This window comes from Triticum aestivum, chromosome 1B, assembly GCF_018294505.1.
Source record: "Triticum aestivum cultivar Chinese Spring chromosome 1B, IWGSC CS RefSeq v2.1, whole genome shotgun sequence".
In the NCBI taxonomy this organism is placed as follows: domain Eukaryota; kingdom Viridiplantae; phylum Streptophyta; class Magnoliopsida; order Poales; family Poaceae; genus Triticum; species Triticum aestivum.
In genome coordinates this window covers 152,006,459-152,030,715 of record NC_057795.1, presented here as the reverse complement: position 1 = coordinate 152,030,715, position 24,257 = coordinate 152,006,459, and positions in this window count along the sequence as shown.

Here is a 24,257-nt window from a genome sequence, read left to right as displayed (position 1 = left end):
AGTTCACAAATTTAAAGAAAAAAACATCAATTTTGAAAAAAGTTCATCGGGTTTGAAAAGAGTTCATCAGATTTGAAAATGGTTCATTGAATTTGAAAAAGTTCATCGTATTTGAAAAGAGTTCATTGAATTTGAAAAAAGTTCATCCGATTTGAAAAGAAGTTCATCAGATTTAAAAAAGTTCATTCAATTTGAAAAAAGTTCATCAATATGAAGCGAATGTTCACGGATTTGAAAAGAAGTTCATCGAATTTGATATAAGTTCATCAAATTTTAAAAAAGTTCATATATTTGAGAAAAATGTCGACGGATTTGAAAAGTTCATCGAACAAAGAGGAAGGAGATATTTTTTTCCTGTTCGAACAAAGAATAAAAAACAGAAGAAAAAAACCATTTAGAATAAGAAAAGGACGAAAAAAGAAAAAAGAAATGGAAAAAAGGAAAAAGCTAAGAAGAATACGCGGAAGAAACACTACCTGAGCAGATAACACGAGATGGTGGAATGGTTAGTGCATCGCGTTGCCTACCGCGAAGTTGCAGGATCGAATCCCAGTGAACTCTCCCTATTTTTTGGGTGTACAGCAGAAAAAAAAAGGAAAAGATGGGCCAAGCCCAGCTAAAGCGGCTGCAGGCGCCCGTTAGCAGAATACACATTAACGGGCGCCTGCAGCGCTAAATAGGAAATCCCAAATATGTCAGAAATAGGCCGAATAGCACGCGTGCCAGGCTGGACGGGCCGATCCGTTTAGCAATTTGTGTCATGGAAGTGCGGTGCGCTGCTAACACGACACTCGTTCCGCCCATGGCGCAAAAAAGAGAAAGCGAGCAGAGCATTCAAACTATGAAAGTGAGAGTAATTTATACTCCCTCCATCGGAAAATAGTTGTCATCAAAATGGATAAAAAGACATGTATGTAGAACTAATATACATCTAGATACATCCCCTTCTATTCATTTTGATGATAAGTATTTCCGGACTGAGGGAGTACCCATCTATAATACCTAAATAGTTGATCCTCACTATCTTATTTCTGTTGACATGCAAGCTATCCACATCACCAATCAACATGCAGCCACTCACCTCACTCCACCTCATTAGTCTAGCCACATTATCTTATTTTTGTGATGATTTAATTTCTTTTCTGTCCGCTTCACGTTTTTTGTTAATATAAAATTAGAGGAAACCTCGGTGAGTCGCGTTCCCGAGCCGCATACTACTGCGTTGTCTCGCATGCCCATATGACTCGCGATCTTCCGACGGCTCATATGTTCTGGAACTAACGCAAGCATCCGAATAGGCATGACTGATCGCCTCTCCAAATCATGGCAAGTGCCTCAACATCGCATCCTCATCCCCTTTCAAATCTTGCTCGACGCAGAAGGGATAGAAGGAGGATGGAGGAGGATATAGAAGGAGTGGCCGCGGGCAGGGGATGGGAGGATCGCATCTCCCCAACATGCTGCCGCAGCAACATCTGAGCTTGCTGCCGCTGAAGTCGCCCATCTGCGTAGCGCGGCGTCTGTGTGCTCTCCGTCCGGCCTCTGCGTACCGCCGGCCGCCGGGCACGTCCCCAGCAACTCGAGTCCATCGACATGTGGGGAGTTCTGATGAAACGAGATTTGCGATCTTGCCGACTGTCGTCCAACTACAGTCTCCTACCGAGTCCAATCTCCCATTTGCAGAGGTAAAGTTCAACCTTATTCGTCATCCCTTAACACACCATGCTCCGACCCCAAGTTCTTATATCCCAAGCCTTAAAAATCTTCTCAGCATATATGCGTGCTACAGCCAGCAATCCCAATCTATAAGGCTAATCAAGCCCAAAATAGAGGTGTCTCCACATCAATTTTTAGCAGATCGAACTGCCGGCGTACTCGATGATGCCACCCGAGGCACTGTAGCGGACTGGTGACACTGTCGTTTGAGTTCTCCCCACTTCAATGTCAGGCAAGTCATCCCTGACATTAGCTCACATGCTTTCTTCTTGGATCTACTATGCGTCCGAGGTCTTTCTTAACTGAATTTGTTTGACGTATATGAGCCAAAATATGAGGTTTCTCTAAGCATAAACAGAGGCGATGTAAAGTCTTCTACCTTTTGTAAGCATCAGGATGCACATGTTTTTATGTTCGAATGTCGTTTCTTATTTAGGGAATTTATTCTTCCTCATCCTCCTTTTTCAGTTCCCATTTGGACATTTTCCACACGATGTTGCATTGCAGTTTCATGTTGGGATGGAAGACTAACTCTCTGTCCTCTAATCTGATAGATGAGAATACGTAAGTTAAGTCTTTATGGTGCATGGAATTTGTAATTCTTTTTAATTTCAATTGAAAAAATATTTACAGCTATTTTAATGTACATTCAGTATAATTTACAATGGTGTGCACATAGACAGAGTTCTTTATATTACAGCTGATGCCACAGACGTAATATTGATGACTAGCTAATTTTTATGGCCTCTTACTACCCACTGGAGGTAAACTCATATTCCACCATTTTGTTAGCAAGATTGCATTATTTTTTCATGCATCGCAGTATTGTGCATTGCTAAAGAGAATAAATTACCTTGGCAAAATTTCATTCACCCAAATCCCATTAAAATATATAGCAACAAATTCCCGCAGCAACGCGCGGGGTATCATCTAGTTTAATACTCCCTCCGTCCCAATATTCTTGTCTTAGATTTGTCTAAATACGGATGTATCAAGTCACATTTTAGTATTAGGTACATCCGAATCTAGATAAATCTAAGACACGAATTTTGGGACGGAGGGAGTAGATACTTAGGTACACATGGTATTATATATTCTATTACATGGTAGCATGATAGCCCCAAAAAAGTTATGGTTCACTTGAGCAGAGATGCATCACATGTATAGCGCTTGTCTCTTAACCTTTGGCTGAGTCTTGTATCTGCTGCCAACAGGAAAGACCAAGACATGAAGGCACTGGTATTAGGTAGAGTCATTGCTACATGTCCCATCAGTATCCAACATGATTTCATCGTTTAAGCAACTCTTTATTGTGGTACTGAGCAGTCCGTTGTATTCGTCCTGGACGGACTGAGGGATATCCAAAGTGGTAGATTGTGACACGAGGTTGTATGCCTGCAATACATGCCAAGAAATATTGGTTGATCGAGATCAGACATCAGAGTGATTTTCTCAAGCTTGCAACAAGGAAAAGAAAGGTTGCCACTACTGTAACATGTTTACATCAATTTTAGATATAGAAATCAATCTTTACCATATCATATCGGCTCATCTATTAAGTTATTTGCTGAGCTTGCGTTGTTTTTTTTTCTTAAAGAGGAAAGGGTGATGCACCAAAGTAGAGATAAGTATTTCCTTTGGTTTGAGAACCAACGTATCAATCCAGTAGGAGGAACACACAAGTCTCCAATAATTGCATCTACACAAACAAACAAATACTTGCACCCAATGCGATAGAAGGGGTTGTCAATCCCTTCATGGTTAATTGCAAGGATGAGATCTGATAGATATAGGTATAAAAGATAAATAAAAGCGCAAAATAAAGTAAAGGTAAATAAATTGCAGCAAAGTATTTTTGGGTTTTATAGATCTGAAAATAATATGATGCGAATAGACCCGAGAGCCATAGTTTTTACTAGAGGCAAAGAACGCATACGGTGGGTAAACAAATTACTTTTGAGCAATTGATAGAAAAGCGCAAAGTTATGAATATAGGGATCACGTCTGTGACAATTAGACCGACTTCTGCTTACATATACTATTATTACTCCACACATCGACCGCTATCCAACATGCATCTAGTGTATTACGTTAACAAGAACGGAGTAATGTCTTAAGCAAGATGACATGACATACAGGGATAGATCCAATTAATATGAGATAAACCCACCTTTTTATCCTTAATGGCAAGAATACAAATAGGTGTCTCGCTACCCCTTCTGTTGCTGGGTGAGGACACCGCAAGATTAAACTCATTACAAAGCACCTCTCCCATTGGAAAAAAAGTCAATCTAGTTGGTCAAACCAAATCAATAGATTGGAGAGAAATACAAAGATATCTTAATCATGCATAAAAGAGTTTAGAGAAGATTTAAATATATTCATAGATAATCTGATCATAAATCCACAATTCATAGGATCTCAACAAAGTATAGATCTCCAAGAACATCAAGAGAACATTGTATTGAAGATCAAAGAGAGAGAGAAGAAGTCATCTAGCTAGGGGTGGGCACTTTGAAACCGACAACCAAAAAACCAAACCAAACCAAACCTTTTTAACCGATTTGTTGGTTTATTCGGTGTTCGGTTTTATGGTTCGGTGCGAAAGCTGGCCACTATATGGTGTTCGGTGCTGTGTCCGGTTTCGTTTTCGCTAACAAACCGAATTCACTGAAGAAACTGATATGTATGTATCCTGGTTAGTTTGCTCCTGTAGTGCAAGCGTAACAGCTGGCAGGCCAATTTGCTATCGGCCCAACCCAATAATTGTTCCATGATCGTATTTAACTACTATATATTTTTCTGTCCTAAAAAAACTATATATATTTCAGGTTCCTTGGAAAAATAATATATATTTTTCTGAAAAATCTACTCTGTAATGTACAGTTGCTGCCACATCTAGTTGGCTGGCCGGCCGCTCAAAGGTACCTACTGGCTTCTTCAAGTTCTGGTGTCTCGTTGTTCAAAAAAATTCTTGTGTCTTCGATGCATTCTACAAAAAGATCTAATCTCTTAATATAAGTAGTGTCGTACGGCCACGTAATACTTATCACTATATTTTGGAGAATACGCATAGCATGCATATCATTTCATTTATAGAAGAAGATAGACTGAGTACATGAGGTGGTGGTACATGACACGAACGCAAAGGGGCGTCAACATGGTGCCCAAAGAGGAAAGATGAAAAATGCTCGACTCAAGCAAAGAAGAACACAGGTAAACTCTCCTACCAGAGAAGCTATCCAACTAACAACCAAACTACACACAGCTCCAGAACTAGCACCAAGGACGCCACAAGCAAAACAATACAACGCCTTCACGAAGGAGAACGACACCGAGACGCCGTTGTCGTCCGGTCAGGAAAACCGGACCAAGGGTTTCCCCCGAAGCTCGAAGAGGGGCCCAGAAGATGGTGTCCATGGTAGCACCTTCAAGAAGTAGACAACATCCGCAGATGTCGCCGCTGCCAGCATAAGTTGCAGGGATTTCGTCCTGGCCAAATTTCGAGCAATCCCAATCATCGGAGCACATATCGGATATGAGGCAGTTGGGCCTATGCCGGAGCAGCGATTGCAGGAAGGGGAGCCGCACCCGACACCAAAGGAGGCACCGGACGCCGCTGGACGCACGAGCTCTGGAGGAGGACGAGGTTGCATGGCTGAGCGGAGTGAAAGGTGGCGGGGTGCAACGGTGGCCGGAGCCCCGGACGAGCCATGATCTGGAAAGGGGCGCAGATCAAGGACACCAGGACCGGAGCAGCAGGGACACCGGCGTGACCAGGGAGCCGGAAGGGGACGCAGCTCCCGAAGCGTGCCGGAGGCGAAGATGCACCGGGATGGACGGCCAACCAAGGTACCGACAGGGTGGTGGTGACGCGGAGATGCCGAAGAACCAGCAAGCCAAGGGAGCCAGAAAATGCAGCTCCCGGGTCGCGCCGGGTCCGAAGCAGCGCCGGCAGGCCAGGAGCACCTGAGGAGACGCAGGCCCATGGCCACCGGGCTGAAGCCGCCCCTGCCGGGTGGAAGATGAGGGGAACTCGCGCACAACCAAAATCTGGATGACGCGCGACCAGAAACCGCCACCACCGAGCGCAACCAGCTGCCTCCACCACAGCCTCCCGAGGAGGCCGACCCGGAGCTCGAAGGGAGGGGGGTCGGAGGAGGAGGGGACGCGGATAGCAGGGCACGCCCGGCCGCCATGGGGTTGACCGGAGAGCACCACAACCAGCCGGAGTGGACCCCCAGATCCAGGGTCGGACGAAGTTGTTGCACGGACTCGCAGCCGGGGGTGGGTGGGGGTGCACCAGGGCCGCCAGCACGTCAGAGCCGTCGGGGAGGGACGCACGCACCGCCGGTGAAGGCCGCCGCCGCCGTCGCCGCAAGCACCAGATCCGGACGGAAGGGGTGAAAGGATCGAGATGGACCTAGAGGGGGGGGTGAATAGGTACAATTACAAATTTTAATTATTACTTAGCAATTTTAGGCAATAATGTGGAATATGAAGGTGAGCCTAACAATTGCAAGTGTAGTACTAAGTACTAAGCAAGTAACACGAGTATGTAAGTGAGCAAGCACAATATGATATAAGTAAGTGCTAAGAGACAAGTAACCACAAGTAGAGAGTTAGGGTTAGGAATAACTGCAACTCCGAGAGACGAGGATGTATGCCGATGTTCACTTCCTTGGAGGGAAGCTAGTCACCGTTAGAGAGGTGGATGTTACCACGAAGGCACACCAACGCCACGAAGGCTCACCCTATTCTCCCTTTGAGACAACACCACGGAGGCGTTTCTCAACCACTAGTGGTAGACTTTGGGGTGGTCTCCAAACCCTCACAAACTTTTCCGGGGGTAATCACAAAGGTCGATTCCTCTCCGAAAGACTCCTACACATAGGAGTCTCCAACCTCCAAGAGTAATAAGAACGATGGGGAAAATCTCAAGACTTGCTCAATCACAAATTCCTTTGGTGCAAAGAAGGGGAAGGAGAGGATCTATCACTTGATTGGATAACTTCTCTCAAATGTTCCTAAATCACTTGGGGATCTAGGATTTGGTGTAGAGGATTGAGAGAGAGAGAATGAAAAGTGTTCTTGGCAAGCTCAAAGTGAATGGTCAGCCTCATCCCGTGGAAGGGAGAAGCCTATATATAGTGGGTGTGGAAAAAGTAACCGTTTGATCCACTTAAGTGCACAAAAGAGGTCGGACGCACGGACAACATCGGACGTCCGGTGGCACAAATATGTCCGGACGTCCGACAGTTATCGGTCGTCCAGCCGCTGGGAACACATAAGCCACGAATCAGTACACAGCACACGGACGTCCGAGACGTGCCGGTCGTTTGGAGCCCGGACGTCCGGAGAGGCCCGGAAATCCGTAAATATGGTTCTATGGAGGAAACACCGGACGTCCAAGATGTGCCGGTCGTCCGGAGACCGAACGTCGGGAGAGGTTCGAAAATCCATGAATAACGTTCTGTAAGAGAAACACTGGACGCCCATAGAGAGTCGGACGTCCGGACAGCTGAGAGGGATCGGACGTCCGTAGAGTACCGGACGTCCGGAGAGAAAAGCTAGAGTTGGTGGGTTTGAGCTAATCTTTCACTAGATCCAACGATCCCCTCTTAATAGTGCGGGATCCCTATACTCAAGAACAAACCGTAAACAAAGCCAAGGATAATGTCTTGTATCTTCGATCTTGAGTTATATGCATTTGTCCCTAGTCATGATCCACACACGGCCTTTGAGACATAATCCTGAGATATACTTGATAAACATGATTAGTCCCAACATACATGTTGTCATCAACATCAAAATATGATTAAGGGCATGATTGCACTTTCAATCTCCCCCTTTTTGGTAGTTGATGACAACATATATGCACACACATAAAAATAAAAATCGAAAGGATTTGTTGTGGAGCTCAATAAACAAGGAATAAGCATGGAGAAAGGAGCACGCCAAATGGAAACTTGGTTAAAACCCTTATGTTTCTCATCATCAGTCAGTTGGGGTATGGGTTTGATAAGATCAACACATGCATCAGGGCCCTTGGGTCTACGGTCGGGGTCATCATTGTGAATTTTGAACCCGATGTCGGGAAAACCAAGGGCAGTAACAAATAGAGAGTAGGAAGCTGAGAGCTTTGTGTCGGAGGTCATCCAAGTAACAGTGTTATTTGGACCGAAGAAACATGTGGCATAAAATTGATGAATGGCGGCTTGGTTAAAATCATGCTGAAATGTAAATGGGGCAGCAAGATTGGAGGACTCAATGAGCTCAATAGCCCCGGAATATTTTTTTAGATGAGTACGAATATGCTCTAAATCAATGCACAGATGCAGAGAAAGACCCTTAGGAATGATGATAGTGGTTAAAATGTCAGCTTGGACATTAGTACGAAAACGAGTGTCCTTAGAGTCACGAGCAATCATAAATCGATCAACATCACGACGCAACTTAAGATAGGAGGCAATGGGAACCAGGTTGAACCGCTTAACATGACGTCCATGTGGTAAAGGAGGTTCAAGCGAGATATGACGAGCATTACCGTGAGGTTGGACCGGAGGAGGAGGCTGGAAGGTGGGTCGCCGAGTCCCGGGCCTGGGAGCAGTGGTGTGAACAGGGACATGCTCTCCTCTCTCCATATGAGCTAGCTCATCTTCATAGTCAGAGCCCTCCGACGAGTCTTCGCTTGGAGACCGGTGAGGAGGAGGAACACGCTTCCTAGGACGAGCCCGTTCTTGGGAATCATTGGAATCACCGCGATGGGAGGGACGAGAGGACACAGATGGGGGGTCCTTGAGAGCAGTGCTCTTGGTCTCACCATTCCGACCTAGAAGAGGAGGGAAACCCAAATCAAACAACCCACCACCAGATCGACGAATCGATGGATGAGAGAAGAATAGATGGGTGCTACCTTGGAGTGAAGAACTTGGAGGGAGACGGCGAGCGGAGCAAATCAGTCAGCGGGCCGAGTGGCAATGGCGAGTGGCATGGCGACGGCGAGGGGCCCGAGTGGGGACAGGGCGACCCGAGTGGCCACGGTGAGTGGCGTCGCAACGGCGAGGGGCTTGGGCAGCATGCGGCCGCGGCGAGGAGCCGCGAGACAGGGCGGCAGCGGTGGGGAAAGAGGAGAGGGGGCGAATGGATTAGGGTAACTGACCCGAAACGCACCCCGTATTATATATAGGCGCCTGAGAAAACGTCCGGACGACCGGAGATCTACGGACGTCCGGCGCCTGGGCCAGGGAAAAATTAACGGACGTCTGGATAGGCCGGACGACCGGCCTGAGGTCAGCATAAGGCTTTTGACGGACAACCGGAGTGTGACGGACCTCCGGTGTCGGAGAAAAGTCCGGACGACCGGGAATCCACGGACGTTCGGCGCCTGGGCCAGGAAAAGATACCAGAGAGTATTTGACGAACGTCCGATACATAACAGACGTCCGGAAGCATATAAGAATTTTTTAGAGGAGTAGGGTGCAATTATTTGTGCTACTAACCATGAGGAGGAGATGATGATTACAATATGTAGTAAGATGCAAAGGCATAATCTGTTAAGCAACGAGTATCCTTTGCCAACAATAATAAAACATATACCGCTCATATATTGTTCTAATGACAAGAGTGGTGACTACTGCCACCATGTATGAGTATACATGACATGGCACGGAAAGATTGGAACTTTGAGTGCATAATCACTACTCCATTATGGAAAGCACCATAGTTAGATGTCATGGTAGCTTTGAGAGTGTTTGTTTTTTATGCATTTCATAGGGTGAGGATACTCATGAGTTGAGTGTCTCCCCTTAAATATATGCCTGCATCAAGACAAGACATTAATTTCATGCATGAATGGGTACTAGATTTCACATAATATTGTCAAGCTCCAAAATACCAAGTCCACGCCTAAGTCGACAAAACCTTGCTTCATCCAAAGGTTTGGTGAAAATATTTGCTAATTGCAAATCTGTACCAACATGATCAATATGAATATCACCCTTTTCCACATGATCTCTCAAGAAGTGGTACCTGATATCAATGTGCTTGGTGCGTGTATGATCCTTGGGGTTCTCAGCAATATTGATGGCACTTTCATTATCACATAGGAGAGGCACATGTCTATAGGTGATACCGTAATCCTTAAAGGTTTGTCTCATCCATAGTAATTGAGTTGCACAACTAGCGGTTGCAGTGTATTCAGCTTCTGCGGTAGAGAGGGCAATACAATTTTGTTTCTTCGAGGACCAACTTACCAAGGAGCATCCAAGAAACTGACATGCACCGGAGGTGGACTTACGATCCACTTTGTCTCCAGCCCAATCCGCATCCGTGTACCCAATGAGATTGAATTTAGCATCCTTGGGGTACCATAAACCCAACTTTGGGGTGTGAACATCGTATCTAAGAATATGCTTAACCGCCTTATGATGGCTTTCCCTAGGGGAAGCTTGAAATCTAGCACACATGCATACACTGAACATGATGTCTGGTCTAGATGCACAAAGGTAAAGCAATGAACCAATCATAGAGCGGTATATAGATGGGTCGAAAGGAATACCTTTTGTGTCTTCAGTGAGTGCAATTTTGGTTGGCATGGGTGTCTTGCATGGACTAGCACCAGACATGCCAAACTTCTCTAGGATATCCTTGAAGTATTTTGCTTGAGACAAGAAAATTCCTTCTTGAAATTGTTGAATTTGAAATCCGAGAAAGAACTTCAAATCCGCATTGAGTGACATTTCAAAATTCTTGGTCATTGAAGCCGCAAAGTTCTTGCACAAATGAATGTTAGGAGAACCAAAAATGATATCATCTACATAGATTTGGCATAAGATCAAATCACCCTTGTCCCTCTTAGTAAAAAGAGTGGGATCGATCACCCCTCTCACAAAACCATCATCGAGTAAAAACTTCTTAAAATGATCATACCAAGCACGAGGTGCTTGTTTGAGGCCATACAAAGCCTTATGAAGTTTGTACACATAGTCTTTGTGATCGAGATCAATGAACTCAGGTGGTTGTGACACATATACTTCTTCTTGTAGAGGACCATTAAGGAAAGCACTCTTCACATCCATTTGATGTAAAGTAAAACCATTGAAAGCGGCATAAGCAAGTAAGATGCGAATGGATTCAAGACGAGCAACGGGGGCAAAGGTCTCACCAAAGTCCAAACCTTTAACTTGTGAGTACCCTTGTGCCACTAACCTTGCCTGGTTATGGATGATTACACCATTCTCGTCTTGCTTGTTCTTGAAAATCCATTTTGTTCCAATGACATTGTGCTTGGTAGGTGGCCTCTTGACTAATGACCACACTTGGTTGCGTTCAAAACTGTTCAACTCTTCTTGCATAGCAACGAGCCAATCATTGTCCATCAATGCATCTTGTACCTTGAGGGGCTTAACACTAGACACAAATGAGAAGTGAGCACAAAAGTTTGTCAAATGTTTACGAGTGAATCTACCTTCTAATATGCCGGTGAGAATTTTGTCAACATCAACACGACCGGTGACTCAAGGCATGATGGAGGTTAGGGTTTCTCGAGGTTCAACTTCATGTCCATCATCCACGTACTCAACATATGGATCATTAATGTGTGGTGGAAGATCTTCTTGTTCATATTGCATTTGTTGTTGGTTCATCATCAATGATTGGACTCTCTTGTTCTTGCCCTTGATGATGATCTTGTTCTTGAAGATTATCATGAAGAGAAACTTGATCATCTTCTTGTACTTGGACTAAGGGAATTTGTTGAACAATAGGAGTTTGTGGTGGTATGGGTGTTGAAGTAGTTTGATGATGTGTGAAACTTCCATCTTCTTCTTCATCATCATGAGGTTCTTATTCCATTGGAAGAAGTGCACCAACACCCATGGTCAAAATATCTTGAGAGGGATCTTCTTCACCTACATCACTTAGATCAACTTGCTCCCCATGGGAGCCATTAAATTCATCAAACACCACGTCACAAGTTTCTACAACACATCCATAGGATTTGTTGTAGACTCTATAGGCGTGAGAGTTTGATCCATAGCCAACAAATATGCCCTCAATTGTTTTGGATTGAAATTTTCCTAACCGTTCTCTTTTGTTGAGGATGAAACATTTGCACCCAAATACATGAAAGTACTTGACATTTGGCTTGTTCCCAGTTAGGAGCTCATATGGAGTCTTTTCCAATATAGTGCGGAGAAAGAGCCAATTTGATGCATGGCATGCAGTGTTGACAGCTTCGGCCCAAAAACTATGTGGTGACTTGTATTCATCCAACATGGACCTTGCCATCTCCACAAGTGTACGGTTCTTCCTTTTGGCTACACCATTTTGCCGAGGAGTGTATGGAGCTGAATATTGATGCTCAATCCCTTCATCACTAAGGAATTCTTCCAAGGTATAGTTCTTGAACTCAGATCCATTGTCACTTCTTATTGCCAAGATTTCTTTGTCAAACTTGCGTTGTGCTTGCTTGGCAAAATCAATGAAGGTGATCTTCGTCTCGTCCTTGGACTTGAGGAAAAACACCCATGTATATCTTGAGTAATCATCAACAATGACAAGTCCTTACTTTTTCCTACCAAGACTATCCCATGAAGGAGGCCCAAAAAGATCCACATGAAGGAGCTCCAGAGGCCTTGAAGTAGACACAATGTTCTTGGGTGGGTGCTTTGATTGATGTTGCTTCCGGCTATGCATGCACTACACACACGATCTTTCTCAAAAGAGACATTGGTTAGTCCAAGGATGTGATTTCCCTTTAAGAGATCTTGAAGATTTCTCATGCCGACATGGGCTAGCCGGCGGTGCCAAAGCCACCCCTTGTCGGCCTTGGCCATTAGACAAGTTGTATGGAATGTGCTCTCTTTTGAGAAATCAACCGTGTAAAGGTTTCCATCCAACTCTCCAAGGCCACTTCAAGAGTATCTCTCTTAAAGACTTTCACATCCGTTAGTCCAAAGAGTGTATCATAACCAACAGAAGCCAATTGCGAACAGAAAGCAAATGGTATTTAAGGGATTGGACAAGCATGACATTTGCAAGAGACATGTCATTTGTGATAGCCACCTTTCCCAACCCGAGTACATGTCCTTTTGAACCTCCACCAAACATAATACTCACGAATGGTTGAATAGCTTCCATGAAATCGTAGAGCAATTTGCTATCTCCGGTCATATGATTGGTACATCCACTATCAATCACCCATTTTACTCCACCGAAGAAGGCAACCTACACACAATTATGACTTGGTTAGAGGCACCCATTTTGCAATGGGACCTCTCAAGTTAGTCACAAGGGTCTTAGGGACCCAAATAGCATAGAATCGGAATGCATTTTGAGGACCAACAAATTTTGCATAAACTTCTCCATCCTTAGTCTTACGAAGAACATAGGATGGAGGCATGAACTCTTTTGGCTTGTTGAGAGTGGTCATGCCCCTTGTGGCCTTCCCACTAACAACCTTACCTTTCTCCTTGTGCCCTTCTCGCACAAATGTTTCCTTTGGAGGGGTTGTGCACTTTTGAGAGGATGTCTTCTTCTTGCTTGTGCTTGGGTCAAACCCGAGTCCCTCTTTGGCAAACACCTCACTGTGTTGGCTCAATATCTCATTAAGGTTCTTTTGCCCTTGAGCACATGTCATGAGACCTTTATCTATTTGAGCCTTCAGGAAGCGATTTTCCTCAAGAATAGATGCTAGATCACTACTAGAGTTAGTAGTACAAGCATTAACATTGATAATAGGAGAAGAGTAAGCCTTGGCTAGAGTTTCAAGATAAGTAAGTTTGAGCGTCTCAAAACTCTTTGTAAGAAGGGTGAGCTCTTTTTCCTTAGTCTTGAGGGACACGGATAGAAGCTCACAATCCTTAGAGAGACAAGCATGAGACTTCACAAGCTTACTTTTATCATTCATCAACTCTTCGCAAGAGTCAATAGCCTTTTTCAAGGAGGCAAGATCTTTAGTATGAACATCAATGTTTGCACCAAATTTTAAGCATAGTTCATCATTTCGTGCTTCCTCATATTGGATTTGCGCTCAAGGATTTCACATTTTCCCTTTTCCTCGGTGACGAGGGTTTCGAGTTCCTTAATGGTGATGGTGTGCTTACTCACCATCTCCATAAGCATACGAAACATAGTGAGCTTATTTCCTTTGAGGGAGCACATGAACTTATTAAGTTTAGCAAGCATAGGATCATCTAGATCATCATCCTCATAACTATCCTCAGCATCAAGATACTCATCATTAGGAGTAGAAGGAGTGAAAAGAGGGGGATTTGATCGTGGGGTTACCTTGACCTTGTCAAGAGAGCTTTGGTCCTCTCCATGTTCTACCATGGCCTTTTCCATTAGGCACTTGTGAGCGTTGCCCTTGTCTTTCATGTAGTTGTAGGTGACCACATCACCACTCTTGTTCACTAACCTCAAAGTGTTTTGAGGGTCTTGAGCAACTCCGGCAACACCACTAACATCATCCGGATCGGGTTCTTCTTGAGAAACCATTGCTTTCCCATCTCTCTTCTTGAGCTTGGAGTTCAAAGGATTTGGCAACTTCTTCTTTGGAAAGGTCTTGGGAAACCTTGGTTTATCCTCTCTCTTCTCATAAGGGAACTAGTTGGAGAAGTGGTTGGTTTCTTCACAGTTGTAGCATTTTCTTACTTTCTTCTTTTGAAATCTTCCCTTAAATTTTCCCGCGCTAAACTTCTTGACAAAGAGAGCCATGTCTTCATATGAAGGGCCCTCATCGGATTCAATCCCATCACCGTCTTCATCATCATCATCATCATCTTCTTCTTCTTGACTTTGCTCATCTTCACATACATGCTTGGCCTTCAATGCAAGATTGATCTTTGATGTTGGGGTACCATGCATGACAAGATGTTTTGTGGCATTAGCCTTTGACTCTTCAAATAGCTGGAAGGTGGATATGATGTCATCTGTAGTCATTTCCTTGAAGGCATGGTGTTGTCTTATGTCCCACACCATTTGATGGTGATATGGGGCAAGAGCATGAAGGAACTTATCCACAAGGAATCGCTTAGTCATGTTGAATCCATCTTGTGTCTTGTCACACTCACACGACTCAATGTTAGCAGTGAGAGCCATGAGACGCTCGAGGAGTTGATTGGGGGTTTCACCTTTCTCCATACAAAAGTTTTGCAATTGCCCCTTGGCAATTTCATATTGAGAACTCTGGAGGGTGGAGGTGCCAGTCTTGGATCTTATAATACTTTCCCATAGTTCCTTGGCACTTGTGATGTGTATGAATGGTCTCCTTTGCTTTTCAACCATACCTCTCCTTATACACATGGTTGCAGTGTCATTGAGATTCTTGTCATAAATTTCTCTTGGTGTAGGATTCTTTTGATCAACCACATGGTAACCATACTCCAAGATCTCCAGCATCTCATCGTTTCCATATCGAAGATGATCCTACATAGCAACTCTCCACAAGGCAAAATCGGAAGTGGCGTCAAGTAAAGGAGGTTTGCCTTGAGGATTATATTTCGGTTTCTCAACCTGAGGTCTTGCATAAAGCCAAGGAACACTAGAGTGTTCATTGCTAGGAGGTTGTTGACCAAGTGATGGAGCAGGCACAGTTGGCCTCGAAGCCGCACCACCCGAGAGTGGTGCAAGCACCATGGATAACATGGCTAATCTCATTTGGACCAAGGCCTCAAGAGAAGCATCATGCTCCTCTTTTTTCTTAGCAAGGGCCCGTTCTAGATCCTCAGACGTAAAGGACTTGACTTCAGAAGAAGCCTCGCCTTTATCCTTCGGATCTGCAACCAGGGGAGTCCCATCGGGGTTCATATCGCTCTAGGGTGGTTAAGCCACAAGAGTAGAGCACGAGGCTCTGATACCAATTGAAAGGACTGAGATGGACCTAGAGGGGGGTGAATAGGTACAATTACAAATTTTAATTATTACTTAGCAATTTTAGGCAATAATGCGGAATATGAAGGTAAGCCTAACAATTGCAAGTGTAGTACTAAGTACTAAGCAAGTAACACGAGTATGTAAGTGAGCAAGCACAATATGATATAAGTAAGTGCTAAGAGACAAGTAACCACAAGTAGAGATTTAATGTTAGGAATAACCGCAACTCCGGGAGACGAGGATGTATGCCGATGCTCACTTCCTTGGAGGGAAGCTAGTCACCGTTAGAGAGGTGGATGTTACCACGAAGGCACGCCAACGCCACGAAGGCTCACCCTATTCTCCCTTTGAGACAACACCAGGGAGGCATTTCTCAAACACTAGTGGTAGACCTTGGGGTGGTTTCCAAACCCTCACAAACTTTTCCGAGGGTAATCACAAAGGTCGATTCCTCTCCGAAAGACTCCTACCGCCTAGGAGTCTCCAACCTCCAAGAGTAATAAGAACGATGGGGAAAATCTCAAGACTTTCTCAAATCACGAATTCCTTTGGTGAAAAGAAGGGGAAGGAGTGGATCTATCACTTGATTGGAGAACTTCTCTCAAATGTTCCTAAATCACTTGGGGATCTAGGATTTGGTGTAGAGGATTGAGAGAGAGAATGAAAAGTGTTCTTGGCAAGCTCAAAGTGAATGGTCAGCCTCATCCTGTGCAAGGGAGAAGCCTATATATAGTGGGTGTGGAAAAAGTAAATGTCTGTGGGAAACGACACCTATGGGATCACAAGAATCCCTACTATGGTTGCGGGGCGCGGGGTTGTGAGAAGAGCAGGATTAGTAATTGATACGTCTCCAACGTATCTGTAATTTTTGATTGCTCCATGCTATATTATCTACTGTTTTGGGCAATATTGGGCTTTATTTTCCACTTTTATATTACTTTTGGGACTAACCTATTAACCGGAGGCCCAGCCCAGATTTGCTGTTTTATGCCTATTTCAGTGTTTCGAGGAAAAGGAATATCAGACGGAGTCAAAACGGAACGAAATCAACTGGAGAAGTTAATTTTGGAAGGAAAGCCACCTGATGGACTTGGAGTGCATGTCAGGAAAGAAGGGAGGTGCCCACGAGTGTGGGGGCGCGCCCACCCCCCTGGGGCGCGCCCCCTGCCTTGTGGCCCCCCCTTCGGTCCACCTACGTACCCCTTGCACCCATATATACCTATGTACCCTAAAACTTCCAGAACAGAAAATAGATCAGGAGTTCCGCCGCCGCAAGCCTCTGTAGCCACCAAAAACCTCTCGGGAGCCCTTTCCGGCACCCTGCCGGAGGGGGATTTAATCACCAGTGGCCATCTTCATCATCCCGGCGCTCTCCATGACGAGGAGGGAGTAGTTCACCCTCGGGGCTGAGGGTATGTACCAGTAGCTACGTGTTTGATCTCTCTCTCTCTCTCTCGTGTTCTCTCTCGTGTTCCCTCTATGGCACGATCTTGATGTATCCTGAGCTTTGCTATTGTAGTTGGATTTTATGATGTTTCTCCCCCTCTACTCTCTTGTGATGAATTGAGTTTCCCCTTTGAAGTTATCTTATCGGATTGAGTCTTTTATGAGAACACTTGATGTATGTCTTGCTGTGATTATCTGTGGTGACAATGGGATATCATGTGCCACTTGATGTATGTTTTGGTGATCAACTTGCGGGTTTCGTGACATTGGGAACCTATGCATAGGGGTTGGCACACGTTCTTGACTCTCCGGTAGAAACTTTGGGGCACTCTTTGAAGTACTTTGTGTTGGTTGGATGAATCTGAGATTGTATGATGCATATCGTATAATCATGCCCACGGATACTTGAGGTGACAATGGAGTATCTAGGTGACATTAGGGTTTTGGTTGATTTGTGTCTGAAGGTGTTATTCTAGTACAAACTCTTTTATAGATTGATCCGAAAGAATAACTTTGAGGTGGTTTCGTACCCTACCATAATCTCTACGTTTGTTCTCTGCTACTAGTGGCTTTGGAGTGACTCTTTGTTGCATGTTGAGGGATTTTTATATGATCTATCTATGTTATTATCGTTGAGAGAACTTGCACTAGTGAAAGTATGAACCCTAGGCCTTGTTTCCTATCATTGCAATACCGTTTACGCTCAGTTTTACCTTTAGTTACCTTGCTGTTTTTATATTTTCAGATTACAAAAATCTATATCTACCATCTATTTTGCACTTGTATCACCATCTCTTTGCCGAACTAGTGCACCTATACAATTTACCATTGTATTGGGTGTGTTGGGGACACAGGAGACTCTTTTTTATTTGGTTGCAGGGTTGCTTGAGAGAGACCATCTTCATCCTACGCCTCCCACGGATTGATAAACCTTAGGTCATCCACTTGAGGGAAATTTGCTACTGTCCTACAAACCTGTGCACTTGCAGGCCCAACAACGTCTACAAGAAGAAGGTTGTGTAGTAGACATCAGTAATTGACACGGGGATCGTTTACCCAGGTTTGGGCCGTAAGGATGCGTAAAACCCTAGTCCTGCTTGGTGGATGTATTGAGTGCTCTTGAGCTCTTGAACTAGCTACGAGTGCTGCGTGGTTCGAAAGAGCCGAATCCCTTCCCTGTATGCCATGGGCCTCCTTTTATAGGCGAGGGGGCTGCCACAGTGGCACACATGAGGTGGAAAGCCTACAGTGTTGTGAGCTTATCGCCCGTATTACCAGACAAGATGCATTAAATGCATGGCTTAGGTGTCCCTCACTTTATCAGGGACGGGAGCGAGGCCCGTCCCGCTCCTCCTCGCTTCGACATGCGCCCTGGCCAATGATGCATGCGGTGCCATGTAGGCAGGCAAGCAGCTGAGGTGGCGCGGTGGTGGAGCTTCCACGAAGATCTCCATGCCACCACGCAGGTGCATGCTGAGTTGGCCTGGAAGCTGCATGTGCCACGCAGGTGCCTGCCCAGCTGGTTGGGCTGGCAGCTGCATGCGAACGGCGGTGGGGAGTTGGTTGGTGCGGGCCTGGCAGTGGCCCTGTTGTCGCCTCTGGCAAGGGTCTTGTCAGGTGGCCCGGCAAGGGTCTTGCCAGGTGGCCCGGCAAGGGTCCTACCGTGGCGCGCTGGCGTCCTCGGCAAGGGTCTTGCCGGGGGTCTTGTGGATTCCTTCGGTAAGGATCTTGGCAGGGAGTGTTGCCTTCCAATCCTAATCTGATCTTGAGCATTCTATGTCTTCACAAAGATCTGCATGCCACCACGGAGGTGCCTCCCGAACCCTGGTCCAACGTGCTTGCTGGCATTGGAGACCGTGGGTTCAAGGGTGGCTCGCTCCGTTGGTCTGGGCGAGCTGCCCCGGCAAGGGGCTTGCCGGGGCTGCCCCCGGCAAGGGTCTTGCCGGGCAACCTGCTTCGCCCGTCTGCACTTTGTGGCCTTGGTCCTTGATGTTGTCTTGTTTGTCTCGAGCCTTCGGCTTCCCTCCTTTGCCCTGCTATGCGTGGCCGCGGCGCGTGGCTCTGACTGCCCGTGCACAAGTAAAGGGGTCAAAAGGAGAACCCCTACTTTTGTACACTGACAGGAGCCCCCGGGCCTGGGCCATACATAAGCGCGACACGTTGTTGGGCCAGGCCCAAAACGGTGCGCGGGCAGGCGGGGCGGATTTTACCGCGGTAACTGTTCTGTCTGCTGCGCTTCCGCATGACTCGCGTTGAACGTGTGACGTGGGGGTCATGCGCGCGTGCATGACGTGGGTGGTGTGCGTGGGACGGTTCCCACACGCATGCGTCGTATCGCAGTTAATGGGAAAGGAGGAGGCCCGCGCCTTCCTGTAGGACCTTGAGAAGAGGTGTCTAGAGGGGGGGTGATCAGACACTAAGTATCAAAGTTGTAGTTTTTAACTTCTTTAAGTTTAAGTGGAGTTTAGGCACAAGTTTAACATTCACAATACATAACAAGCAAGCATGCAAAGAGTATATGAGCAGCGGAAAGTAAAGCATGCAACTTGCAAGAATGTAAAGGGAAGGGTTTTGGAGGATTCAAACGCAATTGGAGACACAGATGTTTTTGTCGTGGTTCCGATAGGTGGTGCTATCGTACATCCACGTTGATGGAGACTTCAACCCACGAAGGGTAACGGTTGCGCGAGTCCACGGAGTGCTCCACCCACGAAGGGTCCACGAAGAAGCAACCTTGTCTATCCCACCATGGCCGTCGCCCACGAAGGACTTGGCTCACTAGCGGTAGATCTTCATGAAGTAGGCAATCTCCTTGCCCTTACAAACTCCTTGGTTCAACTCCACAATCTTGTTAGAGGCTCCCAAGTGACACTTAGCCAATCTAGGAGACACCACTCTCCAAGAAGTAACAAATGGTGCATTGATGATGAACTCCGTGCTCTTATGCTTCAAATGATAGTCTCCCCAACACTCAACTCTCTCTCATAGGATTTGGATCTGGTGGAAAGAAGATTTGAGTGGAAAGCAACTTGGGGAAGGCTAGAGATCAAGATTCATATGGTAGGAATGGAATATCTTGGCCTCAACACATGAGTAGGTAGTTCTCTCTCAGAAAATGTATGCTGGAAGTGTAGGTTTGTTCTGATGGCTCTCTCCATGAATGAAGAGGAGGTGGAGGGGTATATATAGCCTCCACACAAAATCTAACCGTTACACACAATTTACCAAACTCGGTGGGACCGAATCAACAAACTCGGTCGGACCGATTTAGTAAACCTAGTGACCGTTAGGGTTTTCGGTGGGACCGACATGCAACTCGGTGAGACCGATATGGTTAGGGTTAGGGCATAACGTAATATCGGTGAGACTGATTTTGGTAATTAGCTAACCAGAGAGTTGGTCCGGCAAACTCGGTGGGACCGATTACTCAAACTCAGTGGAACCGATTTTGGTAATAAGTTATCCAGAGAGTTTGCATTGTAATCTCGGTAGTACCGATTCCTCAAACTCGGTGAGACCGATTTTGGTAATGGACATACACAGAGAGATTACAAACCCATCTCGGTGAGACCGAGATCCCTATCAGTGAGACCGATTTGCCTAGGGTTTGTGGCAGTGGCTATGACATTTGAACTCGGTGGCGCTGGATAGGAAGAATCAGTGGGGCCAAGTTTGTCTTTAGGTTTAGGTCATATGTGTGGAAGTGGGAAAGTAGTTGAGGGTTTTGGAGCATATCACTAAGCACTGTGGAGCAAGAAACTCATTAAGCAACACCTCATCCCTTCTTGATAGTATTGGCCTTTCTTATAGACTCAAAGTGATCTTGGATCACTAAAATATAAAATGAAGAGTCTTGAGCTTGAAGCTTGAGCCAATCCTTTGTGCTTAGCATCTTGAAGGAGTTCCCACATCCTTTAGTCCATGCCACTCCATTGTTGAACTTATCTGAAATATACTAGATAAAAGTGTTAGTCCAACAAGAGATATGTTGACATTAATTACCAAAACCACCTAGGGAGCACTTGTGCTTTCAATCTCCCCCTTTTTGGTAATTGATGACAACATACATCAAAGCTTTAGATAAAGATATAAAGAATAGCAAGTAAAGCTTTGGAAAGACATGTAACAAGCATAGGCTCCCCCTACATGTATGCAATCATGTGAATATGGAATATAGAAGCATGTGAGAGCATGACCATGATAGAGTAGGCAATGTGTTACATGTATCTTGGCCATATGTATCAGAGCAAAGAATATTAAAGAAAATACCTTCATGCCCATGAGTCCTTCTTGCAAATAGTATGTACATCAGCAAGAATTCCTCATACACATGATTGTGATGCATATACTTACCTTGTAGTCTTGACTTGGCTTAGTGTCGGGGGTTGGGTGCGACATATGCCAAAGGATGGCTTATCATGGTGGGGGCGAGTAGAACATCGCCGGTGCCTGGAAACGGGATGAGGCGAAGACATGCACGCCGGCGGATCTTACCCAGCTTCAGGGCTCTCCAAGGAGATAACACCCCTACTGCTGCTCTGCGGGGTCTCCGCATGGTCACTAAGGCAAAGTGAATACAAGGTTGCTCCTAGAGCTGTTTCTAGAGGTAGGAGAAGGCAAGGCTAGCTTTCTCCTCCCTGTATTGTCTGTCTAGTGCTAATGGATTCGAACCCTTTGCATGGGTGCCCTGGGGGTTTATATAGGCCTACCCCCCAGGGGTACAATGGTAAAACCGGCTGGGTGCGGGTCCCAGCCGTCTGTCTCTCAGGCTGCCGTCTTCTCCGCTGACTCCTGGGACCCACCGACTGGTGGGTCCTGCCGACTGGCCTGGTACGAGGGCGTCAGCCCTTGTCCGCCGCGGGCGGGTCTTGCCGGCTACAGATTACTGTAGTCATGCTTCTAATGACGCTGGCTTGGTCATGGGGTCATGCAATAGTGCCGCCGCCTGACGGGCGATCACTGTCGCCATTCCCCCATCGTGTCTGGTTAATGGCGTGTGGGGCCCGTGGGAGGGGCCGGCTGACTCCTGGGGGCCGACTCCCAACGGGTCCGACTCCTGGCGCTCTCGCCGTCTTTAGTACTCCCGCTGACTGGTAGGCCCCGCCGTCTCCGGGCCGTACAGACAGGCCGTCGTGGGCACAGGGCTCCGCCCCCAAGAGCTTATGTCAGGGCCGGCATGGTAACATTGCCGCGCCGGACGGAGATCTCCGTTGGTACGGCGCACTGTGGCCATGCCTGCCCTTAAATAACAGGGTGGTTGGAGTTGCAGGCCGACTCCCCATAGTCGGCCTCTTTGGAGTCGCCTCTGGGACTCAGCTTATCTCGAAGTCGCCTCTTGGACTCGTCTTATCTTGGAGCCGCCTCTTGGACTCGGCTTATCTTGGAGCCGCTTCTTGGACTCGGCTTATCTCGGAGTCGCCTCTGGGACTTGAGGGGCGCAGCCTGCCCCGATGTCTTGAAAGGTTCTGGGGCTCGGGTTAGCCTACCCGTGGCCCATTACTCCGACAGTAGTCCCCGAAGCTGGTGAGGCTCCGAGGGCGATGCATCGTGGGGCCTCAATAGTTTCATTCTTCTGGTGGGGGAATTCAGGCCTTGCTGGCCGTCTTCCTCCAAGCCGACTACTTGGAGTCGGATTTACAGTGGGCCGTCTTGATTCAAACCGACTAGCTGGAGTCGGATTCGCTAAGGGCCGTCTTGCCCCCTAAGGAGTTTGAAAGCCGCGGTGGGAACCAGGCGGCGTGCCTGATACGCTTCCCGCGGTCGCCCGTCACGGCCCCGTCGCGCGGCGCCATGTGGCAGGGGCAGTCTGCCTACCCACGCGCGCGACGGGACAGGCCGTCAGGCGGGGCCCGCCACTACCACGCCTCGGCACGCGAACGGATCCGTTGCGGCCGTGCGGACGGTTGGGTTCCCCACATCGTTACTGCGCGCAGTAACTTCGTGGGGTAAATCATGGGGGGCGTGGGGTCTCGCGCGTAGTTAATCCCATGCCGCCCCATCGGCTTCTCAGCCTACGGGCTTATAAGTAGGCGGGGGGAGCAGGACGGCGAAGCACGCGTGCTCATTCCTCCCTGCTCCCCCGCTTCCTCCTGCCTCTTCTTCTTCTTGCCATCGCCGCACCAAGCCGCGCCGCACCCGCAGTGATGAGCTCTTCCTCCGCCGCCGCGGCTCCTACCGTGCGTTCCGGCGTGTGGGACGGCTCTACGATGGACGACGACATCATCGAGCACCTCCGCAAGACGCGCCGGCTCCCCGGCGCGAACCTCGTGCGAGCCCGCGCCACGCCGGCAGGGGAAATAAGGCTGGCGCTGGAGGAGGGCGAGCGGGTCATATTCCGCTCGCACCTCATTCGCGGCCTGGGCCTGCCGGCGAGCGGCTTCCTCCGCTCCTTCTTGGAGTTCAACGGTCTCCAGCCGCACCACCTCACTCCGAACATGATGGTGCTGCTGGCCGCCTTCGCCACCCTGTGCGAGGGTTTTCTTGGCGTTCTCCCCACCATCGAGCCGTGGGGAGAGTTCTTTCAATCCAAGCTCGGCATGCACGTCTCAAGCATGCCGGCTCAGTGCGGTGCCTTCATCGCGATGCACAGGTCGACCGCCGACAACCCATTCCCCTCCATCGCGCTAATCAAGTCGGTGAAGATGTGGCAGCGGTCGTACTTCTACGTGAAGAACGTCGCCACGGAAGGCGACTGGGTCAACCTGCCGCCCTACGAGGCCGGCGCGCCGGCTGGGAGGCTTCCCAGCTGGTCCCACCGGGCCAAGACGCTGACTCCCGCAGGTGCCGCCGCCGTCGTGCGACTCCGAGTGCTGACGCAGTCAGAAGGCCTGGTCGGAGCTGACTTGCTGGCCGCCTTCGTGGCGCGCCGAGTCCTCCCTCTCCAAGGCCGACCTCATCTGATTAGTCAGATGAGCGACCACCGAGACCCGAGTCGGATGTGCACCTGGGACATGCCCCACGCGGAGGTGGCAAATATGGTGAATCACATCGCGAACTGCGAGCTCGCGGAGGATTGGCAGTTCGGCAAGGAGCCGTACTCATGTGCCAACCCCCCGCCTGTGGTAAGTCATATCTTTTGTTCCTCTATTTTTCTTCTGCAGCCGAATCCGACTTCTGATCCTCTTGGTTTCTTTGAGTCAGAACCCCCTCATCCAGCCTGCAGCCGGCGCCACGGGACCGCCTCGCGAGTTCGCTCCTGATCGAGCGAAGAGCGATGT